General features: G+C 43.9%; 1 pseudogene; it reads left to right on the top strand.

Annotated features, from left to right (window-relative positions):
* Positions 1–4,958, top strand: part of LOC149523666 (uncharacterized) — a 31,391-nt pseudogene extending 26,433 nt beyond the window's left edge.
* Positions 4,959–17,087: the final 12,129 nt, after the last annotated feature.

Here is a 17,087-nt window from a genome sequence, read left to right as displayed (position 1 = left end):
AAGGATGTGAGGGAGGAATGAGGCACAAGCCCCCAGTGGGGCGGACCAGGAAGGATCTTAGCACTCCTCAAGGTGGAAGCTCTCTTGAAGGGCCTCCTGGATCCTGATAGCCCCCCGATGGACCTCCCAGATGGCAGCCTGCAGAAAGTGCAGCCAGGCTCACAGCAATGCATCCACAAGAAGATCCAGAGTGCCCAGGGGCAGCTGTGGCTCCATGTTGCAGAGTGCTGTGGTGTCCCAAGTGAGGGCAACCAGAGCACGCGGAGACAAAATGCTTTGCTGTCCCTCATCGAGGTAGACAAGCAAGCAGGGAAACCTGAGAACTAGCTGTTGGGGTTTGGGGGTCCCTTTAAGCATAGACCTCAGTTAGCCTCATGCAGCAGCCCCATACTGTAATTGCTGACCTGGTGCCCTGCCGGAACTGGTTCCAGCCAGTCTTAAATGTGATTCAGAGTCCATTCAGTGTGGACACGCTATTTCGAAATAGCAAAATGCTATTTTGAAATGCATTTTGTATGTAGACGCGTTATTTCAAAATAAGTATTTCAAAATAAGATATTTCAAAATAACACTGTAGTGTAGACATACCCTCAAGGGGCTCGTCTACACTGGCCCCTTTTCCGGAAGGGGCATGTAAATTTCATGAGTCGTAGTAGGGAAATGCGCGGGGGATTTAAATATCCCCCGCGGCATTTAAATAAAAATGTCCGCCGCTTTTTTCCGGCTTTTAAAAAAGCTGGAAAAGAGCGTCTACACTGGCCCCGATCCTCCGGAAAAAGTGCCCTTTTCCGGAGGCTCTTATTCCTACTTCAAAGTAGGAATAAGAGCCTCCGGAAAAGGGCACTTTTTCCGGAGGATCGGGGCCAGTCTAGATGCTCTTTTCCGGCTTTTTTAAAAGCCGGAAAAAAGCGGCGGACATTTTTATTTAAATGCCGCGGGGGAAATTTAAATCCCCCGCGCATTTCCCTACTATGACTCATGAAATTTACATGCCCCTTCCGGAAAAGGGGCCAGTGTAGACGTAGCCAGGGTGTTTAGAGGTTAAATAACAAGTTATGTCGAAATAACAGAATTGCCATGTAGAGGCTCACATTTTTATTTTGAAATAATTTTGAAATAATGGACAGCTTATTTTGAAATCTTTAAACCTCATTTCTGAATAACAGTAGTGTGGATGTTCCACTGCTGGTATTTCGAAACCCCCAGGGCCATCTAAAGTTAGTACTTCCCAGTGCCTCTTGGAGTTCTAAATCGAGGTAGCATGTCCACATTAGGAAAGCCTGCCTCAGACTAATTTTGAGGCTTCCCTGTAGTGTAGATGTGCTATTTTCAAATAAGTTATTTTGGAGGGAAAAATGCCAAAATAGCTTATTTTGAAATAAGCGTGCTGTGTAGATGTACCTTAGGGTATGTCTACACTGCCACCCCAGTTCGAACTAGGGTGGCTAATGTAGTCATTTGAACTTTCAAATGAAGCCCGGGATTAAAATATCCCAGGCTTTATTTGCATGTTCCCGGGCTCTGCCATTTTTAAATGCCCGGTAGTTCGAACTCCCTGCCCATGGCTACACGTGGCACGGGCTAGGTAATTCGAATTAAAGCTCCTAATTCAAACTACCATTACTCCGCATTGCAGGAGGAGTAATAGTAGTTTGAATTAGGAGCTTTAATTCGAACTACCTAGCCCGTGCCGCGTGTAGCCGTGGGCAGGGAGTTTGAACTACGGGGCTTTTAAAAATGGTGGTGCCCGGGAACATGCAAATAAAGCCCGGGATATTTTAATTCCGGGCTTCATTTGCAAATTTGAATGACTACATTCGCCACCCTAGTTCGAACTGGGGTGGCAAGTGTAGACATACCCCTAGGGTGCCACAGGACTTCTCTTCGTTTATGCAGATACAGATTAACACTATCCCTCTGAGACTAGTGCCAAAGATGTAAGCTCTCTCTTATAACCCATGTTGGTTTGATTAAACTAGAAGAACTTGACAAATCTTGTTTGTTGGTCCACTAGTGGTGGTACTATCAATGAACCTGTTTTCCTTTGAATTTCCTCTTGGCAATTAGCTTGTGAATGAATCTAGTTGAGGACTAACACTTTGTTTTCTGTCATCAGGCTGTAGAGATAAGTTTTCACTGCTGTGTGCAATATGAGAAATATTGATACAGCTGACATTGAAGAACAATTAGGATATACATTATTTCCGTAGGTACTGAACAATACATATATCATGATAACACTGTTTCCAATGGAATAACAACAGCAACTAGCAGTAACACTGGCGATAATCTCATTATTAATAATTTATGTTGTCACTACAGTTGAGATGCTGCAGTTGTGATTCAGTGAAATGAAAAGTGTTCAGAAATTGCCCAGCTGTACAGTTAGCTTTCTAAAACACATTATTTTCCTATTTCCTTTATACATGCCATTGTTATGGATTTTGTGTTTGATTAATTCTATAGTGTTTTATTTTATTTAAAGTAAATTTTGTATTATGGCATGACACCACTGTGGGTTTGGCTATGGCAGCTACAGTTTAAAACTTACCATAGTGAAAGACCCCTCTATTACCTGATTAAAAGCAGAGTCTGTAGGAACACATAAAGACCAAAGGTAGTGGCCATACATACATTGTCCTGATCAAGGTCTAGTTGATTGTGTGTTATTAAAATTAAAGGTATGATTACACAAGCATTTAGAAATTCTATGCAGACCTATGCACAAGTTACACATATACTTATCTTCACATCCTTGACAGTGTTAGGGTCTCTCATGGCTTGTTCATCAGTAGAAGGACGGTCCCTGCAGGAGTCTCTCAGAAGAAACACAGTTTTGCCATTCTGGACAAACCTTTTTTATAATGTGATGCTGTCTAGACCTATGTTCTGTGCATGTTCACAAAAGTGTACACCCTCTTTTCTTATCAGTCTGTGTCCTTTGGAAACTGAAGGAACCTCAATTTTCTGTAGGCTGAGTAATTTCTCTTTATCCTTATTAGCACGAATGTACAACTTATATCCTGTGATTAAGACACATGTCTGAGACAGTTGCAGCTTTTTGTTATTTTTATGATCTAATATAAATCTTCTGGGTAATTTTGTGTAATAGTTTTACTTGGCACCTTTTTCCCATAATCTTAGGTCTTTGGGTTATTTTCTGGTTACTCATGTTGTCACTTCTTGTCTCAAAGATCTAAAATAGCTTTAGCCTACAGGTTCTCACATTTCAGCTTATCTTACTCATGTCTTTTATACAGTTATATGTTTAGAGGAAAGATCTTATACTTTTACAATTCTACAAATTAACTCTAATTAGCAGAAAATGAATATATGTGATATAATATAATCAGAGCTCGACAAATTATACAATCTACTCGCCCGTGGCAAGTAGATTGTAACCCGGAAGAGCCGGGTTCCGGCAATCTGCACATGAGCAGAACGATCTGCGCATGCGCAGATTGCCGGACAGCGTGGCTGGTGAGCGGGGTTCGCCGCAGTTCGGCGAGCCCTGAATATAATCATAACATCATTACACAATAAGGCCTGGTATACACTAGACCAGACAGGTCAGTTTAAGGTACACTACTCCAGTTATGCATTTTGCTTACCTTAACTGAGCTGTTGCAGTGTCCACACAGCAGGAGACCAACGGGAACACACGCTCCTGTCAGCTTCCCTTATTCCTCACAGAACGAGGAGTACTGGACACCAGTGGGGCCTGCCCTCAGCATTTGATTTATTGGTCTACATTAGACCTGCTAAATCCAACACTAGAAGATAGACCTCCAGAGAGTCGAACTTCTCCCTAGTGTAGACATGCCCTTTGTGAATAATAACTAAAATAGTATTACAGTTCTGTGAAATGAAAATCTATAGCCAATGTATATAACTTTCAAAATCTCAGACATGATCTATGCTATGAGGCTAGGTTGAAGTTAGCTGCATTAAGACAGTTTTATAACAAATGAATCTACACCACCAAGCTCCTTTCGCTGACTTTCAGGGCTTTTGAAGTTGACTTCTGTATTCCACCTCGATGAGAGTCTGGCCTTCCAGGGTCGAATTTGGAGTAGTGCAGACATAGCACTGTTCAATTTGATGTTCTTGGACTCCAGAAGCTGTCCCATTGTGCCCCAATGTGACTATTCTGGCCAGCACTTTCAATTCTGCTGCTCTCCCAGGTACACAGAAAAAGCCCCAAGAACTTTTAAATGTAATTTCCTGTTTTGCTAGCATGGCAAGTCCAGCAGGACACATAACCATCAGTGCTCAGAGTTGCAAACAAGCTCCAGCATGGGGCTTTCAGGAGATAGTTGATTTGACTGCTTATGGCACATGGGGCATTTAGAAGATTCTGATTGCTGTATAGCAAGAAGAACCTGTGCAGGCAGAATTGTGAAGCAGCAGAAGTAATGTTGATATCTGTGCCAAAATCATGCAGGCCATGGTGGAAAAGGATACAGCAGGGACACCCAGCAGTGCCATGAGAAAATCAAGGAGCTCAGGCAAGAGTACCAGAAGACAAAGGAAGCAAGAGGTCTGAGATCAGAGCCTCAGACCTGTCTTGTCTATGAGCAGCTGCACTGGATTCTATGGGAGGACCCAACCATTGACCCAAAACTGTCCATGGATACTTCCCAAGCAATTCTTCAGGCAGCCTTGGGAAACAGCAAGGGGATATTGTTGATGAAGAAGAGGAGGAAGAGCAGAATTCTCAGCAGGCAAGTGGAGCCAACTAACTTTGGAGCCAATTTCCTTCCAGGATCTATTGCTGCTAAACCCTGGTGGCGGGGAATGGTGGGTTCAAATTTGTAATCACATTACAGCGGTTGTAATTGGGTTTAACCTCTTTTGATCTGTCCTGAGCATTTGAAATTCAGTGGAGGCTCCCAGAAAAGTTTGTTAAAGTTTCTGGAGATGGAGTGGGATTTCTCCCTGCACATCTCCACAAAGCTCTTAGGGTATGTCTACACAAGCCCCCAAGTTTGAACTAGGGAGGCTAATGTAGGCATTCCAAGTTTCAAATGAAGCCCGGGATTTAAATATCCCGGGCTTTATTTGCATCTTCCCATCTGGGCGCCATTTTTAAATCCCCTTAGTCTGAACTAACTGCCCATGGCTACACACGCCAGTCAGATGTTAACTCGAACTAAGTTAAAACAGAAGCACTCTTTCAAAAGGCCTGTCTTTCTCATGCCATGAGGAAGAAGGGCTCCTCCAAAAGAGGAGGTTTTTCTGAAACTTGGCCCAGTGCAGACAGGCAAAATTTCAGAAAAGCCTCTTCTGACAAAACTATCAGAAAGAGTAATGCAAATTGTGGAGCACAATTTGCATACCTTTTCCTGATAAAAAGCGGCAGTGTAGACATAGCCTCTGAGTGGAAGGGCTGGGTCTAGCAATGGACTGGGATGGGCAACCTGCCTTTTTGATTTATAGATGTTTCACAACTTGGATACACCAGGATGAGTGTTTAAAAATTTCAGATGAGCGGAATTTTCACGTGATTTAACTGTAAGACTAAATCACCACAGCACCAAACCATATTAGAATCATAGAATCATTGGGTTGGAAGAGACCTCTGGAGGCCATCAAGTCCAACTTCCTGCTAAAAGCAGGATGAATCTCAACTAAATCATCCCAGCCAGGTCCTTGTCAAGTCAGGACTTAATCTTCAGGGATAGAAATTCCACCACCTCCTTAGGTAACCCATTCCAGTGCTTCACCACCCTCCTAGTGAAGTAGTTTTTCCTAATATCCAACTTAGACTTTCCTACTGCATCTTCAGAGCATTGCTCCTCATTCTGTCATCTGTCACCAATAAGAAAAGACTCTGTCCATTCTCTTTGGAATTCCCCTTCAGAAAGTTGAAGGCTGGTATCAAATTCCCCTTCACTCTTTCCTTCTGTTGACTAAATAAACTCTTGAAGGGATCCTCAATGAATCTATTTTGAAGCACCTGGAAGAGGGGACAGTGATCAGGAATAGTCAACATGGAGTCACCAAGGGCAAGTCATGTCTGACGAATCTGATTAGCTTCTATCATGAGGTAACTGGCTCTGTCAACATGAGGAAGTCAGTGGATGTGATATATCTTTGCTTTAATGAAGCTTTTGATATGGTCTCCCACAATATTCTTGCCAGCAGGTTTAGGATTGGAGAAATGGACTGTAAGGTGTATAGAAAGCTGGCTAGATTGTTCGGCCCAATGGGTAGCGATCAATGGCTCAATGTCAGGTTGGTGGTCACTTTCAAGTGGAGTATCCGAAGGATTGGTTCTAGGATTGGTTTTGTTCAACTTATTTATTAATGAGGGGATGGATGACCTGGATAAGGGGATGGATTGCACCTTCAGCAGGTTTGCAGATTACACTAATCTAGGGGGAGAGGTAGATACATTGGACAGAAAAATCCCAAACATTGTTACAGGCCGGGGACCAACTGGCTAAAAAGCAATTCAGCAGAAAAGGACCTGGGGATTACAGTGGATGAGAAACTGGATATGAGTCAACATTGTGCCCTTCTAGCCAAGAAGGCGAATGTAATATTAGGTTGCATTAGGAGAAGCATTGACAGCAGATCTAGAGAAGTGATTATTTCCATTTATTTGGCTCTGGTGAGGCCACATCTGGAGCATTGCATCCAGTTCTGGGCCCCCCACTATAGAAAGGATGTGGATGCACTGGAGAGGGTGTAGTGGAGGGCAACGAAAATGATTAGGGGACTAGAGCACATGACCTATGAGGAGAAGCTGAGGGATTTGGGCTTATTTAGTGTTCAGAAGAGAAGAGTGAGGGAGGATTTGATAGCAGCTTTCAACTTCCTGAAGGGAGGTTCCAAAGAGGCTGGAGAAAGGCTGTTCTCAGTAGTGACAGATGGCAGACCAAGAAGCAATGGTCTCAAGTTATGGTGGGGAGGTGTATGTTGGATATTAGGAAAAACTATTTCACTAGGAGGGTGGTGAAGCACTGGAATGGATTACCTAGGGAGGTGGTGAAATCTCCATCCCTAGAGGTTTTTAAGTCTCAGCTTGACAAATCCTTGACAGGGATGATTTAGATGGGATTGGTCCTGCTTTGGGCGGGGGGCTGGACTTGATGACCTCCTGAAGTCTCTTCCAGCCCGATGATTCTATGAAATCCCTCAGTCTCTCGTCATAAGTCATGTGCTCTGGCTCCCTAATCATTTTTGTTGCCTGCTGCTGGACTTTGTCCGATGTGTCCATATCATTTTTATAACAGGAGCAGGGGATTACAGTGGATGAGAAACTGGATATGAGTCAACAGTGTACCCTTCTAGCCAAGAAGGAAAATGGTGAAATCAGGAGAATGCAATTAGGTTACATTAGGAGAAGCATTGACAGCAGATCTAGAGAAGTGATTATGCAGTTCTCCAGATGTGGCCTCACCAGTGGAGGAATATTCACTTACCTAGGTCTGAAGTAAGGCTGACCAGTCTACTGTACCCAGGATTCTCCTTCCCTTTTTTAAAGATGGGTGCCACATTTGCCCTTTTCCAATTGTCTGGGACCTCCCCTGATTGCCATGTGATAGCTCTGTCAACCCATCAGGCAACTCTCTTAGCACCCTCAAATGCATTAGAGCCAGCCCCATGGATTTGTATATGTCGAGCTTTTCTAAGAATGCAAGAATGGCCATATTGGTCAAACCAAAGGTCCATCCAAACCAGTATCCTATTTGCCAACAGTGGCCAACACCTGAAGCCCCAGGGAGAGAGATCACAACACATAATCATCACATGATCCCTCTCCTATCATCTATTTCCAGACTAACAGAGGCTAGGGGCACCATTCCTACCCATCCTGGCTAATAGCCATTAATGGACCTAACCTTCATTAATCTATCTAGCTCTTTTTTGAACCCCATTAAAGTCCTCGCCTTCACCACATCCTCTGGCAAGGAGTTCTAGTGATTGACTGTGCACTGAGTGAAGAAAAACTTCCTTTTGTTTGCTTTAAATCTATTAATTTTATTTGGTGATCTCTAGTTCTTATATTGTGGAAACAAATAAAGAACTTTTCCTTATTCACTTTTTTCACACCCATTACGATTTTATAGACTCTTACTCTCCTCTTTTCTAAGCTGAAAAGTCCAAGTCTTTTTAATCTCTTCTCATAGAATCATAGAATCATAGAATAATAGGACTGGAAGGGACCTCGAGAGGTCATCGAGTCCAGCCCCCCGCCCTCAAGGCAGGATCAAGCTCCGTCTACACCATCCCTGACAGATGTCTATCTAACCTGTTCTTAAATATCTCCAGAGAGGGAGATTCCACCACCTCCCTTGGAAATTTATTCCAATATTTGACCACCCTGACAGTTAGGAATTTTTTCCTAATGTCCAATCTAAACCTCCCCTGCTGCACTTTAAGCCCATTACTCCTTGTCCTGTCCTCAGAAACCAAGAGGAACAAATTTTCGCCTTCCTCCTTGTGACACCCTTTTAGATATTTGAAAACCGCTATCATGTCCCCCCTTAATCTTCTTTTTTCCAAACTAAACAAGCCCAGTTCATGAAGCCTGGCTTCATAGGTCATGTTCTCTAGACCTTTAATCATTCTTGTCGCTCTTCTCTGCACCCTTTCCAATTTCTCCACATCTTTCTTGAAATGTGGCGCCCAGAACTGGACACAGTACTCCAGCTGAGGCCTAACTAGTGCAGAGTAGAGCGGCAGAATGACTTCACGAGTTTTGCTTACAACACACCTGTTGATACAACCTAGAATCATATTTGCTTTTTTTGCAACAGCATCACACTGTTGACTCATATTCAACTTGTGGTCCACTATGACCCCTAGATCCCTTTCCGCCATGCTCCTTCCTAGACAGTCGCTTCCCATCTTGTATGTATGGAACTGATTGATCCTTCCTAAGTGGAGCACTTTGCATTTCTCTTTATTAAACCTCATCCTGTTTACCTCTGACCATTTCTCTAACTTGCTAAGGTCATTTTGAATTATGTCCCTATCCTCCAAAGAAGTTGCAACCCCATATTCTCATATGGGAATCATTCCAAACCCCTAATCATTGCCCTTTTCTGAACCTTTTGCAATGCCAATATATATTTTGACATGAGGTGACCACATCTATACACATCTGTATTGAAGATGTGGGTAGACAATGGTTTTATATAGAGGCAATAAGATATTTTCTTATTTCTCTATCCCTTTTTTAATGATTCCTAATTTTCTATTTGCTTTTTGACTGCCGCTGCACACTGAGTGGATGTTTTCAGAGAACTAGCCATAATGAATCCAAGATCTTTCTCTTGAGTTGTTCTAGTTAAATTAGTCCCCATCATATAGTATGTATAGTTGGGATTATTTTCCAATGTGCATTACTCTATATTTATCAACATTAAATTTCATTTGCCATTTTGATGCCCAATCATTTAGTTTGGTGAGAACTTTTTGAAGCTCTTGACAGTCTGCTTTTGTCTTAACTATCTTGAGCGGTTTGATATAATCTAAAAATGTTGCCACCTCATGGTTTAGCCCTTTCTCCAGGTCATTTATAAATAGGATTGGTCCCAGTACAAACCTTTGGAGGACCCCACTAGTTACCTCTCTCCAGTAAGATAACTTACCATTTCTTCCTACCCATTGTTTCCTGTCTTTTAACCAGTTATCAGTTCATGAAAGGACCTTTCTACTTATCCCATGACATCTTACTTTACTTAAGAGCCTTTGGTAAGGGACCTTGTCAACTTCCAAAACCTCCTCTAATGACACTTCAGTCTGGGACAATGCCTCAGATTTGTCACCTAAAAAAAATGTCTCAGGTTTGTAAATCTTCCCAATATCCTCATCTGTGAAAACTGAAGCAAAGATTCATTTAGCTTCTCTGCAATGACTTTATCATCTTTGTGTGCTCCTTTAGCATCTCCATCATCCAAGTGCCCCACTGGTTGTTTAGCCAGTTATCAATTCATGAAAGGACTTTCCTTCTTATCCCATGACAACTTACTTTTCTTAAGAGTCTTTGATGAGGAACCTTGTCAACTTCCAAAACTTCCTCTAATAACACTTCAATCTGGGACAATGCCTCAGATTTGTCACCTAAAAAGTATGGCTCTGATTTGTAAATCTTCCCAATATCTTCAACTGTGAAAACTGAAGCAAACTGAAAACTGAAGTACATGCTTCTGGTGTACTTAAAAAACATTTTACTATGTTTTTTGGCTAGCTGTTCTTCAAACTCCTCTTTGGCATTTCTTATTATATTTTTACACTCAATTTGACCAAGTTTATGCTCCTTTCTATTTTCCTCACTAGGTTTTGACTTCCGCTTTTTAAAAGATGTCTTTTTATATCTCACTGCTTCTTTTACTTGGTTGTTAAGTTATGGTGACACTTTTTTTGTTCTCTTACTGTATTTTTTTATTTGGGGTATACATTTAATTTGGGCCCCTATTAGGGCTTCTTTGAAAAGTTTCCATGCAGCTTCCAGAGATTTTACTTGGGGCACTGTACTTTTTAATTTCTGTTTAACTAACCTTCTCATTTTGGTGTAGTTCTCCTTTCTAAAATTAAATACCACAGTATTGGGTTGCTGAGGTGTTTTTCCCACCACAGGGATGTTAAATTTTATTACATTATGGTCACTATTTCCAAGCAGTCCAGTTGTATTTACCTTTTTGACCAGATACTGCGCTGCACTTAGGACTAAATCAAGAATTGCCTCTCCCCTTGTGGGTTCCAGAACCAGCTGCTCCAAGAAGCAGTCATTTAAGGTAGCAAGAAATTTTATCTCTGCTTCCCGTCCTGAGGTGACATGTACCCAGTCAGTATGGGGATAGTTGAAATCCCCCATTATTATTAGTTTTTTATTTTGACAGCTTCTCTAATCTCCCTTAGCATTTCATAGTCACTATCACTGTCCTGATCAGGTGGTCTATAATATATCCCCACTGCTATATTCTTGTTATTGGAGCATAGAATTACTATTCATAGAGATTCTATGGAACATTTCAGCTCATTTAAGATTTTTACTTCATTTGATTCTCCATTTTGTTTTAAGTATAATGCCATTCCCCCTCCAGCACAACCTGTTCTGGCCTTCCGATATATTTTTTACCCTGGTATGATTGGGTCCCATTGATTGTCAAGCATCTGTAATCCTATTATATATCAATATCCTCCTTTAAAATGAGGCACTCTAGTTCACCCATCTTATTATTTAGACTTCTGGCATTTGTATATAAAGCATTTTAAAGATTAATCACTATTTATGTGTCTGCCATTTCCTGATGTGTTAGACTCTTTTTCATTTGATTGTCTCATCTGATCTGACCCATACTTCCATCTTCTCCTTCTGACTAGAACATAGAGAATCTCTATTAATAGACCCTCCTCAAGAGAGATGGCTCTGTCCGATCAATGTGCTTCTCTGGGTCTGTCGGCTTTCCCCAAGCCCTTAGTTTAAAAACTGCTCTATGACCTTTTAACGTTAAGTGCCAGCAGTCTGGTTCCATTTTGGTTTATGCAGAGCCCATCCTTCCTGAACAGGCTCCCTCTATCTCAAAAAGTTTCCCAGTTCCTAATAAATCTAAACCCCTCCTCTCTACACTATTGTCTCATCCATGCATTGAAATGCTGAAGCTTTGCCTGCCTACCCAGCCCTGCACGAGGAACTGGAAGCATTTCAGAGAATGTTACTTTAGAGATGTTGGATTTCAATCTTTTTCCTATTTGCCTAAATTTGGCCTCCATAACCTCCTCTCCTATCCTTCGTTATGTCTTTGGTACCTACATGTACCTCGACCAATGGCTCCTCCCCAACACTACACATAAGTCTATCTAGATGCCTCGAGAATCCATAAATTTGCACCAGGCAAAGTCACCATATGGTTCTCCCAGTCATCACAAATCCAGCTATCTATGTTTCTAATGATCGAATCCCCCATTACTAACACCTGCCTTTTCCTAGTGACTGGAGTTCTCTCCCCTGGAGAGGTATCCTCAGTGAGAGAGGCTACCATAACATCATCTGGAAGGAGGCTCCCAACTATGGGATCATTTCCCGCTGCTCCAGTTGACTGTTCTCTTTCCCTGAGCCTTTCATCCTCCTTATTAGCAGAAGGGCTGTCTGACTGGTGGTGCAACAGTTCTACAGTGTCCTGGAAAGTTCATATCTTCTAAATAGTTCTTAAAATGTTCTTTTTCTATGAGAGCTGCCACCTCTTTCCCATAGTGTGCTGCCTAGTGCAGCAGTCTGGGAGCTGATGCTGTAAGAGGCTGCTTGCCAATGAAGGCCCAGTGGAAAACTGAGGGAGAGCAAGTAGTGCAGGGGGTGGGGGTGAGGGCACAAGGAGTGGTGTGGTGACAGATGCAGATGCTGATGCAAGGAGCTATGATAATAGTCTATAAGTAAATGGATGCAATGAACATCTCTACTAGGTCAAATTTTAAACCATGGAATAACACTACTGGGATTAGGTTATAACATTTTTTAATCTGTGTGGGGTTAAAATATGTTATAAAGCCAAACTGAAAATAATGCTTTCATCCTGGTAGATTCTCCACCTATGTTAAACAAGAATAGAGCCATATTTAAACATAAGACAGGACTATGCAGCACTTTAAAGACTAACTAGATGGTTTATTAGGTGATGAGCTTTTGTGGGCCAGAAAACCATCTTGTTAGTCTTTAAAGTGCTGCATAGTCCTGTCTTTTGTTTCAGCAAGACCAGACTAAGATGGCTACATCTCTATTACTATATTTAAACATAGCTTTGCACAGTGAATATACACTCAAAGATAAAAAGGGGGAGATTAGTCTCAGTAGTAATTTAGCCCAGAAAAATACTAGATAAAATACACTGAATTACAGAACAACATCATATATACATGAATGCAATCAATTGACAATTAGGCAAGAGAACAAGCCTTCAAGAAAAATTCTGGGTTGCAATTCCTTAAATATATTTTTTGAACTGGAACAGTCTATTAATCCATCATGTTCAGTCTCCTGCCTGATATACTGGGAAATACGTGATGCTGCAGAGAGAAAAACCAAATATAATGCACCTCTCAGTTTGTACCATGTTGTACATGAGTTTATGGTAGATATTGCTTCAGAACAAATAAGGATGTTGTAGGAAACCTGTAGTGACGCAGGGGCTGTGTCAGATTGTTTAAACATTCCTTTCCAACACCTAACATTTATGAAACTTTAAGTATAACCTGAATTTGTGAAGGCAGTGTAGCAAGTTGTGGATGAAATATCAAATCCCAGCCTAGCATACAGACAGAATACAGAGAGGGCTCTATAGTCCTAGAGCTGTTTGTGTATTACACGCTGTGTGTTATATACATAGAAGTACTACATTCTATTTGTATGAAATCAGAAAAGTTCAGCAGGGCCAAATATTGCAAGCTGAAAAAGTCTATCCGAGAAAGTAACTCTCAGGATTTTAATATCAGAATTTTACTCCTGTCTTCTTCTTTCGTGTCACACACAGTGGCTACTGAGGGTCAGTTCATATCCTGATTCTAAAGAAAACAAAACCAGTGCCAGAAAAACAGTGGTAACACTCATCTAAACCGAGAAATAAATAAAACTCTCTGGCTCCCAAACACATTGCAGAGCAAGTTACTGACTTTTGCTATCCTCTTGCAGAAGTGATGTTGCTTGTCAGAAAGTAGTTAGGAGATGTATCAGAGAGGTAGCCGTCTTAACCTGTATCAACAAAACCAGGAGGAGTCTTGTGGCATTTTAAAGACTTAACAGATGTATCTGAGCATAAGGTTTTATGAGCAAAGACACAATTTGTCAAATGCATGGAGCAGAAATTATACATTGCAAATTATTATTATGACTTTATTTAGTATATTTATGCATATATTATTTATACGTATGTATATATTATTATTAAATTATATATAATATATAAGTATATTTATGCCTGTGTCTGTCATTTCCACTACATGCAGCTATCAAAGTGAATCTCAAAGTGATTCTTTGTCTACCAAAGCTTATGCCCAAATATTTCTATACGGTGTCACAGGACTCCTAGTTTTTTTAATTAGGTGATGTATCTGATATGTGAGTCACAACATCTCTTTCAATGGGGACTTTTGAGTTGGAGGGAACAGGGTGAATTGGGTGGCATACAACACCTGATGTTTCCCCATTTAGGGTATGTCTACACTACCCCGCTAGTTTGAACTAGCGGGGTAATGTAGGCATACTGCACTTGCAAATGAAGCCTGGGATTTGAATTTCCCGGGCTTCATTTGCATAAGTGGGGAGCCGCCATTTTTAAAACCCCACTGGTTCGAACCCCGTGCAGCGCGGCTACACGGGGCACGAACTAGGTAGTTCGAACTAGGCTTCCTAGTTCGAACTACCATTGCTCCTCGTAAAATGAGGAGTAACGGTAGTTCGAACTAGGAAGCCTAGTTCGAACTACCTAGTTCGTGCCCCGTGTAGCCGCGCTGCACAGGGTTCGAACCAGCGGGGTTTTAAAAATGGCGGCTCCCCGCTTATGCAAATGAAGCCCGGGAAATTCAAATCCCAGGCTTCATTTGCAAGTGCGGTATGCCTACATTACCCTCCTAGTTCGAACTAGGAGGGTAGTGTAGACATACCCTCTTATAGGGGTAACATTTTAGCAGATAATTTTGTTTTGATGGTACACGTGATTATTAATAGAGAGTACTTCAGATACTCTCTATGGGTATGGCTACATATCAAAGTTAATGCGAAATAACAGCCGTTATTTTGAATTAACTTTCCTAGCATCTACACAGGGAAACAGCTATTTCAAATAAATTCAAAATAGCGGAGGGCTTATTTCGAATTTGGTAAACCTCATTCTATGAGGAATAATGCCAAATTTGAAATAGCTAAATTGAAATAAGTGCTGTGGAGACGCTTATTTCAAAATATGGGGCCTCCAGCCCTTCCCAGGGTGCCCTGGTGGCCACTCTGTGCCGAACAAGGAAAACTCCTCTGTTCTCGCCCCCCCATCTCTTGAGCCCTTAAAGGGGTAGACTCAGTTTGGCCACAGGGCCTGTGCCAGCTCTAGGCTTGCCAGCCCACAGCTCGCAGGCACTGCCCTGACCCAGTTGCCAGCATGAGCCAGCCAGCCAGTGCCAGCCAGCCCTCCACCGTTCCCCAGGAGCAGTCTGACAGCTCCCAAGAGCCTGCCAGGGGCCACAAAAGTTGGGCACCTTCCTGGTCCTGTGCGGAGATCATGGACCTGATCGTGGTTTGGGGGGAGGCCTCCAATGTCCATGATCTCTGTACTAGATGGAGGAATGTGACTATCTATGGACAGATGGCTGACAGCCTGGACACCAAAGGCCACATGTGCAGCCAGCAGCAGGTGTGCATGAAAATTAAGGAGTTGAGGCAGGCCTATGCCAGGGCCACAGGGGGCAGCTCCCAACCAGGGGCAGACCCAGACCCCTTCCCTATTTTGAGGCCCTGGACCACATCTTGGGGGGCCGGACGGGCCATGGTGGTCATCGACCCTGGGGCAGAGGGCCTTAACCAGGACATGGAGGAGGAGGAGGAGGAAGAGGACGTCCAGTAATTGCAGGGGCCTAGAGGGAGCATGGAACTCACCCTGGATCCCCAAAGCATACCAGCAGCAATATCACCACTGTCTTCTGAGGCCGGGGAGGCCTCGACATGTGAGTGCCATCACTGTCCCCATATGCGGAGTAAGGGGGGGGGGCGGAGGAAGCCCAGGGACCACGCATATGGGCCTTGCTGAGCACAGATCACACAGCAACCTGTGCATGTGCCATGCCACCCTGGGCTTGTGGCCCCGGCTGGCTGCCACACAGGGGCCCTGGCCTGTTACCCACACACATGTATGTATGAAGGTACACGACATGCTCCATACCCCGGAGGGAGACACCGCACGATGTCCTCTCTCCACAAGCCCCCTCTATGCAGAGGCAAGGCACATCTTCCCCCCGCCCCCCACACGCACACTATATACAGCACAGGGGCATGGGTACAGTCCCGGGCCAGCTCACACTCCTGGGGATAGCAGGACATCATGGTGCGGAGACCTGCTGTCCTCACCTTGTAGAGGGGGGCTGGGTTTCACCCACTGTGTCCCCAGGGATAACTGACCACCTCTCTAGTTTCTCCACAGCTGCACCAGCTGTGAGTTCAGGGAGCTCCACCCCGCCGAGGACATCCTCCCGCACCCAGGCCAGCAGGCTCACCCGGAACCAGGAGGGATACCAGAGGCAGCACTTGGGGATACTGCAAAGGCAGGTCTGCAGCCAGGAGTACTGGTTGCAGGAAGACCTCCAGCTACGGTGGGAGAGCTTGTGGGAGCTGCATGACCAGGGCCGTGCCATCCACAACCACCTGCAGATCCTCTTGCAGATACAGCTGTCTGCTGCCGCTTCAGCCCCTGCTGCTACTCCAGCCCCTGCTGCTGTCCCAGCTATCGCTCCTTCTCCCACTCCTGCTCCCTTTCCTGCTTCTTCCTCCCCCTCTCCATACCCGCTGTCCCCCGGGGATGCTGAGGCCCCCGCACCTGCAGTGCTGGGAGACAGGTGGGCCGGCAAGACCCCCAACACTGAGCTTCTCCTCCCCCTTCCTTCCCTTGCCTCTCCCTTCCAGTTCCCTGATCCCAGGTTTCCCCCTCCCCTCTCCCACCCTCATCCCTTCCCCCAGTTATGGTCAATAAAGAGAGGGTTTTTTTGGCAACACGTGTTTTTATTTGACATCAGGAAGGGGGGTTATGGAGGGGAAAGTGGAAGGGCATGAGGGTGGAATAAGTCCAAAGGCCCCAGTGGGGCACGCCAGGGAGACTTCACTCCTCCTCTGTCTGGAAGCTCTCCTGCAGGGTTTCCCAGATACCAATAGCCCACCAGTGGACCTCCCGGCTGGCAGCCATGTGGGGCTGCATGTATAGGCCAGCCAAGTGGTCGGCCTCTGCCATCCAGCCTGGCAGGAAAGCCTCCCCCCTCCGCTCACACAAATTGTGCAGCACACAGCACGCTGCCACCACGTGCAGAATATTCCTCTTGGAGAGGTCGAGGTGGGTGAGGAGGCATCTAAATCAGGCCTTCAGCTGGCCAAATGCCCCCTCCAC

This window comes from Pelodiscus sinensis, chromosome 13 (assembly GCF_052426305.1).
Source record: "Pelodiscus sinensis isolate ZL-2025 chromosome 13, ASM5242630v1, whole genome shotgun sequence".
Lineage (NCBI taxonomy): Eukaryota > Metazoa > Chordata > Testudines > Trionychidae > Pelodiscus > Pelodiscus sinensis.
Note: the sequence above shows the minus strand (reverse complement) of the source record. Positions and strands in the feature narration are given on the sequence as shown.